The following is a 13,423-nucleotide window of genomic DNA, read 5'->3' as shown; positions in this document are numbered from 1 at the left end:
CCAAATTGGGCCCAGACCTCTACATGGTCTTTCTTTAAGGCCCATCCCATTATTCCAATCCAATTCCCATGATCCAATATCACATAATCATGAAGGCCCAATTCAAGGCCCAAGTGAGATTAGGGCTTTCACATGAAATGATGATTAAGGTTAAGTGTTCCTACTTAACCCATTAATGACTTAATCTACTAAGGACTTAATCCATTAAGTCCAATGTTGCTTTTAGGTTAATTTTTCCAATGATTATTATTTAATATTTCAAGTTATTAAATAATCTCGTGTGTCCCGATTAATTCTCAAAATTAGGGTTTTTATGCCATTAGGGTTTTCCACACCCTAATTAAGGTTTCCTACCCAATATTAGCCCATTAATCATATGGTTGGCTTTTTAGGTCCATTAGGGCTTCATTGGGCCCATTAAGGTCTCATTGGGCCCACTAGGGTTTAGCCCCTTTGTCCAAACATCCAAAAGAGTCACAAACCAACAAGGCACATCGCCACCCGACACGGCGGCAGGAGGCGGCAGCCACCACCTCACGGTGGTGGTGCCGGATTTTATTTTCATTATTCCACTTTGTTACAATTTACAATACCATCCAATTAACACAAACACAAACACTAATGACACACACAATCACTAATAAACACACACACACAACCACCTCGTGGTCACCGGTGGTGGCATATGGTGGCAGCCACCACCTCACGGTGGTGGTGGTGGTGGCCTTTTCTTGGTTTTCCGACCAAGAGAACACACACACCCATACTATGTCCTGCGAAATGGACCCTGCCACCCACCTGGTGGCTCACAGCAACGACAGCGACAACACAAACGGCGGTGATGGCGGCGTAGCGGTGGATTGCGGTGATATCCACCACCTCACGGTGGTGGTGGCGGTTCTCTTGATTCTCAGCCGTGCAACCACACTCGAAACACGATCTGAAGACTGCAACACTCCCAACTCCGCCACTATAGGTGGCAACGACGACTAGAAACCCTAAAATGGCGGCCAAAGCCCACCGTCGATTCCAGTCAACACACACGACATCAGGTCACATAACGAACGAAGAAGAAGATGTAGATGGTGGCGGTGGTCCTTACTGTGAGCTCCCTATGCGCTTACGTCTAACACAGCGACGAACGCAACTTGTTCCTTCGGTCTCGGCATTTCTCCGGTGTACACAGCGCCTCCTGCAGCAGAGCAATTATGGTGGCGTTTCATCGACGAGGCAGCAGGCGGAATGGTGGCTGTCGGCCTTGATGATGCAGACATCGGCTAAGGAGGCTCCCATGGTGGTGGCGACTACTGGAAATGAAGAAGGAGGGTGACGGCTGTATAGTGAAGTAGGGTTGGGGTTCACCGGTGGTATTAGGCTTATATACCCGGATTCTTTAAGATCTATCCCATAATTACAGAAGTGGCCCCTCCTTCCATTATTCTTTCGAAATAAGGTCCGGAATTTACCTTTTTAACCCAGCCTCCTGAAATCCTTTACAAATTAAGTCTAATACTTACCAAATAGCCCCTTAGCCTCCAAAACCTTTTCAAAATAAATCCCAAAATTACTTTTTAACCCCGTATAATCCGACTTATAACATTTGGCTATAAAATAATATTAAATTTACATTTCGGGGTTCCGGATTTATTATTTACTTATTTTACTTTAAACGGGATGTTACAACTCTCCTTCACTTAAATTTGATTTCGCCCTCGAAATCATTTCTTATCATTCCTCACACGCCAGACAACTTGAACTACACGGCCACAATCCCAAGCATAACCCCAACCTTTCCAAGGCAACCGTAACCAACCCTTGCAGGGTTCTAAAACCTGAAAATAACGAATCCCTTGCAATATGATCACTTTTACTGGATCCGAAATCTGATGTCTCGAGATGGTCCGACTCTCTGACAGACCTCTCATACCAATCATTATTGTTGAGCCCAGTCCGCTTGTCTCTCATCTAACTATTCAACTCCTGATATATGAGGGTTCCAACATCGAGATACTTCCCATACACCTGAAGACCCAATTTGTCAATACCACCCTAAACACGGAAAATGTCTTAACACTGATCTACCTGAAGCAGTATGCTGCCATATGGCTGCTTTCCAAAATCTACCGAGACCTCCCTGGTCTCATTTCGTTCACCAATCATCTAACATACCGGGTTCCGGCTCGGTCGCGGAGCTAAAGGACTCCCACATAGTTGCCTCACACGACCTCCGAACGAAATCCTTCCCTGGAACTAGTTGCCACTAGTTATCATGCCACTGTGACTTTAACAACCTCTTGATCCAACTAATTGGATCCATGCGTCGAATCCCGTCGTTACCAAATCCACGGCTAAAAGTGATTGCTACATGACCAATGGTAGCCTTACATCACAAGCAACCTTAAGCAATCCATTTCTTCCTTGACCTCATAACTGTAGTGACGTTCCTACAGTCTTATCACTAGCTTAACCAGGTCTAATCCGGTTCCCAGAGCCTGAACGACATAACATTCTAATCCCAAGCCTTCCTAAAACTGACGGATACCCATTCAGATCTACTCCCGGTCACCTAACTGGAGTATTACCTGATCCAAACAGATTAATCCCATGAGACACTCCGAACTGATGAGATCACCAAGATCCACTGTACTCTATCTGATTTCTAATAACAACTCCCGATCAACCCAAAATATACCGGAGTCTTCAGCCTACTCCAGCAACACGTTCGATACTTGGGAACAGACCTACTGATTGATATAGCATAGCAGCATACTCAATACCCGAACATACATCTACAAACACATACAGAGTCTTCAGCATGACTGGACCGCCTCACTAGGCCTTCAGTCATCTGGACCACTCTAAACTATTGAACATCTCCTTGGACCACCCCCTGGTGATCTTTCCCATGCAGACTGTTCTCACCCACTTAGGGTTCCGAACTCCTAATCCATTTCGTGGACTCTAACCCCGGCCTAACCCTAGGCCTCATGTCGATCGTCCATCCCCTCGTAAATCTGTGGTCCGTTCCCTGACCTGCATGTCTACCGCATATGCTAATAACCCACACACCTGTGCTGAATGTACTGTCGAGTCCTGGCAGCTATCAAAACCCTTAACCTATCAATCCAAAACCTTCAGAGTCGAGCACACCCTCGACCGAATACTCGAACTGAACACCATTCATGACTAGAACTCCAACCTGGTTTCCCGACTTCTGCTATCAATCACCAGGAAAACGTGATACACATGCTCAGGAGTTTTACCGAACTCCCAATTCACACCACCCACAAACCAAACAGCCACTTAGGTTGTCTTCCTGCATGACAATGATGCGAAACTTATCCTATTTCCAAAACCAATCCTGCCTCTATATCACGGGACAATTCTCCCCCACTTAGATTCGACTAAGTCTTCACAATACATGAAAATTGGAGAATTTCCAATCTTTCTCACTACCAACGATTGATCCAAATACAACCAACTCTTACCAATTAGTGCTCCATTACCAGCCAATCCCCAGTGATCACACACTTCTAACAACTAGCTGAACACTTTCTGAATCCCACGGACACCAACAGTCCCCAATGCTCGAATGATCCCACTCCCAAATCTTAAAGTCCAAAGATAGATACTCCAACTAATGTCGCAACAACGAGCTACTTCCCTTGGTGTTTTCCTCCGTCAATCAATAACGCTTACTAAACCCACTGAATCCTGACAATGTTGAATAACCATCATGTGGGACCCTGTCCGTAGACCTCGCATATAATACCCTTCTTCCCAAGGTACTCCAACAAATCTCCCGCTCTCGGCTCTAGAATTCATATCATTCAGGGCCTCGCACCCTGACTCACTCACCAGCTCAATCATCCACAGCTGAACTGCAGTAGCTGAAACAACCTTTGCCCTAAACCAGGCTACAACCACTCCCAAGACATAGTCTACAATCCCGAAAGTGCAATAGATCACACAATCAGTCCTTACCGTCCGATACAAGAGATCCAAGGCGAAATGGACCTCCAAAATGCTTATGCCACATCGACCCACCTGCGCTTACCCGCACTAAACCACGGTCGCCAATCCCCACGACCCACTAACCCCGAGTTAGAATACAACCTGATCCTGGGGTCACAAGCCTGCTTAATCCTTCGAGCTCGTAAACTGAAAGGGCACAATCATTACCCTAGAAAACGACATTCCAATCCTATCAATAAACCATTTTTAATTCCAGTTGCATAACACCAGCTGAACACAATCATTACTCCTTTCCGGAGTCCCCGCGACTCACATCCGACCTCGAGCAAAACCCCCGAGCAAAACCCCCGAGCCTCAAATCTAGAAACTAAGGTGTTATCCTCTCCCGCTCACCCGCGTAAATATAATGAGTACAAATTGTCTTCCTGATCCCAGATAACTGTAGCCCTCTGCTCATCAGAATATTTCCCAGTAACAAGTCCCGGTACTGAAAAGCTCGACCAGCTCCTCCCCCTGCCGTCGTTACAGCTGTTGAAGCTGTTACGACAGCCGTCTCAACAATGGCTACATAGCGCTCATCAAGGTATTCAACCATGGCGTTCTTGATAGACCCAAACATCTTCGGAATCTGACCCCGGACAAATCTCGATCACCTCCTCCTGGATGATCTCACTGACACCATCCACTGACAATGCTGGCCTATCCTGGCTGCCAGCAGCCGATCCTAACTCGAATCCGCTCTCAAGACGTCTCGTAACCACCATTCTGGTAACACACCAGAAAGGTCTCTGATAACCCATATAATGACAAAGAGCCAATTCCCAACCAAACCCTAGGGGTTGTGACTTCCTTGCTACGCGTATGGGTCTTGTGCTTTCAGTAGTACGGGCCCATACTACCTTCCACACCTACCCATATTTGTCTCAAGTATCATCACAACGCCCTAACAATATACATAAACATAGCGAGCGGTCAATCCTCACTCCTAGAGGAATGCTAAATATCTCATAACTGGCCTCCCGGCCTCACACAACCCACCCATCCATGAAACTTCCATCAACCCTGCAGCACTAGTGTATGCTAGCCATAAATAACGCTGGACCCCATAGACTTTTGAATATTCGATCCTACCCTAAGCCCTAATCAATAAGAATAGAGCATAAGGCCAAATCAAACATTCTCAGGCTATAAGATCTTAATTATATACAGCCGTGATGCATACACAAGTAACTACAGTAATGATGTCAATCTCATATAAGGAAACCCTAGGCTAGCAGGCATCATGTCATCAGGCAATTCTATCATGCAATTCCTGAAGATCCCTAGCCAAGTACTAGCATGTTGTTCTAACATATCACATAATCAACTAACTGTATGATATTTTGGGGTCTACTTACTGGCTCTGGCTGATCGTACACCCTACATCCTCCTTTACTTATTTTGAAAACCATTTAAAAATTCATTTTAAAATCCTTTCCTTGATTTGAGACTGGATTCACACGAGTGTTCCTCCTATTCACTCAAACCAAGGCTCTGATACCAACTTGTAACACCCATAAAATTCAAGCCAAATTTAAACTTTTTAACACATTTTAAAACCATTAAGTTATTACAGGTTGTTTTCAAAATAGTTTAGACATCAGAGTATTCCCAGAATCAATCATAAAAATATGAGGAGGTGCACGATCACGCCTTCGCCTTCCCGCAATCATCCGAAGTGCCTGAAACAAAATCAACAACTGTAAGCCCGAAGCTTAGTGAGTTTCCCCAAAATACCAACGCCATACAAACATAACCACATCATATAACTGATACAGAACAGCATGCATAATGAGTCATCAGCCTGAATGGACCGCCTCACAGGCCTTCAGTCTATCTGGACTGCTCTTCGAGCCTTCGACACGTCTGGACCGCCACGCAAGGCCTACAACCTATCCGGACCGCTCGCCGGGTATGTTGGCCTACATCACAAAGCAGGACCGCCTCAACCCAACCCTCAATCAAACAAACATGCGCACATAAATATCATACGCTAGCTCATTTCATATAACAGTCAAACCGATCTAACAGATCACCAATCATAGCAACATCCCAATAACCGGGATACAGACCTAACCGGTCACTAACATAGCATCATCCTATAACCAGGACAATCATGTGCACATAGACATCATATAACACTAGCATGTATATATATAACAGTCAAACCGATCTAACAGATCACAAAGCATAGCAACAATCCTATAACCAGGATATCGACCTAACAGGTCACTAACATAGCATCATCCTATATACCAGGATACCGACCCAACCGGGTCACTAAAGCATAGCATATCACCATCCTTACTACCAGGATATAAATCAGTAAGCATAACATGCAATAATCCGAATACAATCCATAAAGGGCCGGCCTTGGTGCCTTAGACCCTGTTGATATAGTGGGGAGAACTCACCTGACACTGCTGAAGTCCCGCAGGTACACTCCAGCTGCTGATTGACAGATTTCCGAACTGTCAACATCAAAAAATACCCAATTAATAATTGGGTTCCAAGCCCAAAGTCCAACTCACACCCCAAAAGCCCAAAAGTCAAATAAAGGGCTTAAAGCCCAACATATGGCCCAATTTTCCAAATTGGGCCCAGACCTCTACATGGTCTTTCTTTAAGGCCCATCCCATTATTCCAATCTAATTCCCATGATCCAATATCACATAATCATGAAGGCCCAATTCAAGGCCCAAGTGACATTAGGACTTTCACATGAAATGATGATTAGGGTTAAGTGTTCCTACTTAACCCATTAATGACTTAATCTACTAAGGACTTAATCCATTAAGTCCAATGTTGCTTTTAGGTTAATTTTTCCAATGATTATTATTTAATATTTCAAGTTATTAAATAATCACGTGTGTCCCGATTAATTCTCAAAATTAGGGTTTTTATGCCATTAGGGTTTTCCACACCCTAATTAAGGTTTCCTACCCAATATTAGCCCATTAATCACATGGTTGGCTTTTTAGGTCCATTAGGGCTTCATTAGGCCCATTAAGGTCTCATTGGGCCCGCTAGGGTTTAGCCCCTTTGTCCAAACATCCAAACGAGTCACAAACCAACAAGGCACATCGCCACCCGACACGGCGGCAGGAGGCGGCAGCCACCACCTCACGGTGGTGGTGCCGGATTTTCTTTTCATTATTCCACTTTGTTACAATTTACAATACCATCCAATTAACACAAACACAAACACTAATGACACACACACTCACTAATAAACGCACACACACAACCACCTCGTGGTGGCCGGTGGTGGCAGCCACAACCTCACGGTGGTGGTGGTGGCCTTTTCTTGGTTTTCCGACCAAGAGAACACACACACCCATACTATGTCCTGCGAAATGGACCCTGCCACCCACCTGGTGGCTCACAGCAACGACAGCGACAACACAAACGGCGGTGATGGCGGCGTAGCGGTGGATTGCGGTGATATCCACCACCTCACGGTGGTGGTGGCGGTTCTCTTGATTCTCAGCCGTGCAACCACAATCGAAACACGATCTGAAGACTGCAACACTCCCAACTCCGCCACTATAGGTGGCAACGACGACTGGAAACCCTAAAATGGCGGCCAAAGCCCACCGTCGATTCCATTCAACACACACGACATCAGGTCACATAACGAACGAAGAAGAAGATGTAGATGGTGGTGGTGGTCCTTACCGTGAGCTCCCTATGCGCTTACGTCTAACACAGTGACGAACGCAACTTGTTCCTTCGGTCTCGGCATTTCTCCGGTGTACACAGCGCCTCCAGCAGCAGAGCAATTATGGTGGCGTTTCATCGACGAGGTAGCAGGCGGAATGGTGGTTGTCGGCCTTGATGATGCAAACAGTGGCTAAGGAGGCTCCCATGGTGGTGGCGGCTACTGGAAATGAAGAAGGAGGGTGACGGCTGCATAGTGAAGTAGGGTTAGGGTTCACCGGTGGTATTAGGCTTATATACCCGGATTCTTTAAGATCTATCCCATAATTACAGAAGTGGCCCCTCCTTCCATTATTCTTTCCAAATAAGGTCCGAAATTTACCTTTTTAACCCAGCCTCCTGAAATCCTTTACAAATTAAGTCTAATACTTACCAAATAGCCCCTTAGCCTCCAAAACCTTTTCAACATAAATCCCAAAATTACTTTTTAACCCCGTATAATTCGACTTATAACATTTGGCTATAAAATAATATTAAATTTACATTTCGGGGTTCCGGATTTATTATTTACTTATTTTACTTTAAACGGGATGTTACACTGGTGATATCTCCTTATTGTCGAAGTTCAGGAAATCATTCTTACCTCCAATATGGAATGGATTATTTACTCTCCTGTTCAAAAGCTTGTCCAAAAGGATTTCGGGTTCTGACAGTGCTAGCACGATCTTCTACACATTGATTTATGGTTATACCATGGTATCAACTTGGATTTTGGGTCAGTAATTTGGGTTCAATTCATTCAAAGCACCAGTTCATCCACCCATCATACGGAGATGCCATGTGCTCGTTTCTGGTCAATCGTTGTCAAAAGAGCACTTACTCACTACAAATTTCCTCAGATGCAAGATTCTCTTATGGCTGAAAATCCAACGCTTCAAACCAATACATTCTTCATGTCGGATCCCAAGAATTTTGAATTCGTTGGTTCAATTCCGGACGCATTGTTGGAGAAAGTTCCGCTTGACAACGTAATTATTAGGGCTTATCGAAAATTACCCTCTTCTCGTGTTCGTCCCATGCCTGCAGAATTAAAGAAGATCATTGATGAAGGTGACAAACCGAAACACGGAGGTAAAAGGAAGGCCAAGGCTGCTCCTTCTGAAGGAATCAAAGTTCCAAAGAAATCAAAGAAGCCGGTTCCAAAACCACAGTCTCCCTCTCCGATGATTCAAGAAGAATCTGAAGAACGAACGAAATCAGATGTTTAGAGGAACACTATTTTACGAAATGATGAGGCGGATACAGCTACAAATTCCAAACCAGCCAGTGTTGAAACTATTTCTAATGTATCTTCTCCTCCAATCTCTTCCATTCCAGAACCTGATATTTTTTAAACTATCATGCAGAATCCACTTCTGAATCTCACCACTCCTCTACCCATCCTACATTCAATCCACCAACATCACAAATGACAACCTCACCAATAACCTCATCAATTCCGATAACCTGAATCCCTCCTCTACCACAAATGAGTTCTATTGAAACATCACTTCCTCCAGTTTCAATCCCAATCTTCATAGACTCAACCATACCTACAACATCAACTATCTCCACTCCACCAGAAGATCCTATTATCAAATTCGTTTTGGAGGAGATTAGGACTTCAGGAATCCCTGGTAACACATCTGACGTGGGGCCAAACGCCAACATTGGTGTGACTTCTGAACGACCTTCTTCTTCTGTTCCTCCTTTTGATGATGATGCTGAAATCATGTTCGGAGATGATTAAGAACCGATTGCAGACTTTGTCTTCAACCCATTCACTGTCAATATCAACAGTGATGATGATGAAGCTCCGATGACGAAAGGCCAGTTCAAACAGCTAAATGAAAAGCTTGATTCCATTTTGGAATATTCAAACGCCTTTTCTTCATCCAAATGGGAATATATGTTGACAACACATAAAGTCATTGTGGAAATGCTTGCATCCACCAATGCAAAAGTGCTTCAAGAAACAACCAAGGCTAATCAAGCTTCTGAACAGAAAACATCTGAAGCTACAGAAAAAGTCCAACAATTGCAACAGGAAGTCAAGGAGTTCATGACTGACTTCCGGACTTCTTCTGACAAGAATGTAGCCGATATGAACAAAGTCATAGAAGGATTTCAAACTTCACTACAAGCTGAAAAAGAAGCTCTCTCATCCCTCCGATCAAACATTCAAAATGACAATGCTGAACTCAATTCGTCCATTTCTGAAAAGCTCACCAATTTACAAAATGACTTGGACGCTGAGAACAAAATCATGGATGCATTGGCTGAGAAAACTTAGAAAACGAAGGTTCTTCAAGAAAAATTGAAAAATGCATCGCTTGATATTGCCAAGCTTGAAGAAGAGAAACTTTTAGTTCAAGGTCGCAATTCTAAAATCAACCAACGATTGTTGCACATCGTTGAGTCTCGAGATGCTCCGTTCTCTGACTTTGTATGTCAGACTCTCTCCGAAAAGCTCAAACTTGTGTTCGCAATGCTGAATCAAATGCAGGGTGTTTCGGGAAGTGGGGCTTCTTCGAAACAAGGGGAGAAGCGGAGGAAAACTTGAAAAATACATCTGATCGGAAGGGTAATGTATCTTCCGGATCAGGAAAAGGCAAAGGCAACATTGAAGATGATATTGAAGAGGACCAAATGATGATTGAATCCGAAAAGGCAGCAAGAGAGAAAAGAGATAAAGATCTTGACGAACTCAATGCCCTCAGGCAAAAACTTGATGCAGAAGAAGCTGAAGTCAAAAATTCAAAATTGATCCTTGAAAATCAGTACCTTATTTCCATCTTGGAATCTTGAGCGAATACAGAAGGAAGCGATCGACGATCCAAATCTGTATTGGTTGGAACCAACAACCTCCTTTAACATAAATAATGATGTAGACTGTCAGTTGGATTTACCCATCACTCCAAGGGCGTTTCTCTTCAGATGCTTTGAAAAGATTGAGAAATCCTTGATCTCCAACAGTGTTGTAAACCGAAAGATCTTCTCTTTTATTTGAAGTATGCAAAACTGCAATACGAGTCATGGAGTCTTAAAAGAATTATCGGACTGAAGGTTGGCTTACAGAATACTTTTTGAATGTACAATTTAAAGGATTCCGATGTTCCAATCATGTTCTTCATGAGATCACTTTGGCTGATCTGCCATTTATGAACCCCTTTGATTGGATCTCGTTCTTTAACATTGTTGCGAAAGATGTGAAGAAATATGAGCCCATCTTTGAACACTTGAAAAGGATGATTAAGTGTTATATTATGGATATTGTGAATATGGATGTTGAAATAGCTTATGTTTTGAAAAAAAAAGACCAATTTGGAAGTCGTTTGATCAACCGGAAGACATCCAACATCTAAAGGGAGGATTCATTGGCAAAAAGCACTGGAGCATCGTCTACAAAATGAAGGAGGGTGAAGAAATTAAGAATTGCATGTTCTTTTTTAGGGATAAGCATTTGTACTCTATAAGTGCTCTGAACTCCATTCTTACAAGGGCAGAAGCGAACAGGTCCAACTCAGTTGCGGATGTAAAATGTGTTTCGGACATGATTTGTTGGTATATATCTGTCTGGGCATCCCTTCTGAAGATCATGCCGAAGATTTTCGACGCTCAAAGGAAATAAAGAAGACCTCCTTCCGATTTGACACAAATTGGGAGATTGTTAAGTCATATTTTGTGTTGTGTCAAATAGCTCTTTTTGGAATTATTTCTTGTTCCGATTCTGAAATGGGGCATGTCCGTTTTTGGAATCGTTATCTTATTTGGTCTTTATATAGCGTTTGTATTTGTCTTTTATGTAACAACTTTTGTATCGTTCTCTTCCAGCTACAAAGAATAGTTCTTCCTTACGAACTGTTCTATTGTTGAGATTAATGGAGTTCATCTTCTATTCAATCATCATCGTTCCATTTCATTGATTCAGTTTCGTAATATAGAATCTATCGGTTTTTTATTATGTCTATCTGATACTCCGGATAGATTGGGTTGGCTCGATGATGTGTCGGATGCTTTTTCGGTTTCTTTAGTTCGTTTTATTATTGATTCTAGTCTCCTTAGTGTGAGTGGTACGGAGACCAGGTGGAACAACAGGGTTCCTATCAAAAATTAACATTCTCATTTGGAGGATCATGTAACATCCCCAAAAATCATGACCAAAAATTTTGTTTTTATTTATTAAATAAACCATAGTTACCAAATCATTCCATCACAAAAACATAAGTCGTAGTATCAAATCAGGGTATCATATCAAAACACAAGTCAACATATCAAAGTAAAACATCCCAGGCTAAAATCATGGTGTGTGCACCGCAGTCATCCCGAGCTCTTCTCCTTGCTACCGGAAGCACCTGAAACCAAAACTGAAACTGTAAGCACGAAGCTTAGTGAGTCTCACCAAACTACCACATACCATACATAATCACATAATCACATAATAACATAATCACATAATAACATAACATGGGCCTTGCCCGCTACATCTGGCCCTACCCAGCATCGGGCCCCACCCGGCATCGAGCGAAGCTCCGTATACATATAACATATCTGCAAATTCACATAAATGGTCACATAGCATAAACATATAAACATTCCTCGGGCCCCGCCCGACATCGGACCGAAATCCGGAAACATACAAGCATTCATCGGGCTTTCCCCGGCATCGGACCGAAGTCCGGAAACATACAAAACAAGCACATGCAAGAATCACAAAGACATCAAGCATACAAACATTCCTCGGGCTTTCCCCGGCATCGGACCGAAGTCCGGAAACATATAAACCTACATCGGGCACTGCCCGACATCGGACCTTAGTCTGGAATATACTAACATACATAAACGGGCCGGCATTGGTGCCTTCGACCCGTTCCTACAGGAGGAAACTCACCTTAAATGCTGAAAGGTAGCTGAACGGTCCTCGGCTCTAAAATCAACCCCTCTCAAACTCCTACATAAAACATTTCCTTTAATTACTCTTTTCATACTCATAACCCCTTGAGGGTCAACTTGGTCAAAGTCAAAGTCAAAGTCAACACTCTGGGTTGACTCAACTCACCGAGTTCCATAAATCATAAAACCCTGAAATCGCGATCCAACTCGTCGAGTTCCTCCTATTACAAAATCGGGACTTTCCAACCCAGCTCGTCGAGTCTGTCCTTGAACTCGTCGAGTCCTTCCTTTTACAGAATTGGGACGTTTCGACCCAACTCGCTGAGTTCCTCTATGAACTCGTCGAGTTCTTCAGTCTGTTAAACTTTCTTAATGTATTAAGCCATTATTCTTCGAGTGTAAGCCCCATATTCTAGATCTGGGCCGAATACACCTCTAGGAGGGTAAAGTTTTCGACTTTACCCAATAAGACATATCCTAGAAGAGATGAGCTCTAACCCTAACTCAAAATGGCTTAGTTTCAACTCCAAAAGCCATCAAAACTCCAAGATAAGCCAAAGGATCATAGATTTGGACTATAGTGACAGTTTGGACACGTAAAGTTCCTATCTTTAGTTGCATGCATGGTCCACTTGGTCCAAAAGACCAAAAAGATGGCCTACAAGTTGCATGGGACTTCCATGGTCATAAAGTTGGCACCTTTATGCCATGAAGTCACCTAAAGACCCTAGATCTAAAGGGTTTGCCCACATGGGGCGTCCAAATCCCAAAATCCCTCATTCTTGGACCAAAAGATGAAGAAAACAACCTAAAACTA

Source organism: Lactuca virosa, chromosome 6, assembly GCF_052849685.1.
Source record: "Lactuca virosa cultivar CGN04683 chromosome 6, Lactuca_virosa_CGN04683_v6, whole genome shotgun sequence".
NCBI classification, from domain to species: Eukaryota; Viridiplantae; Streptophyta; class Magnoliopsida; order Asterales; family Asteraceae; genus Lactuca; species Lactuca virosa.
Note: the sequence above shows the minus strand (reverse complement) of the source record.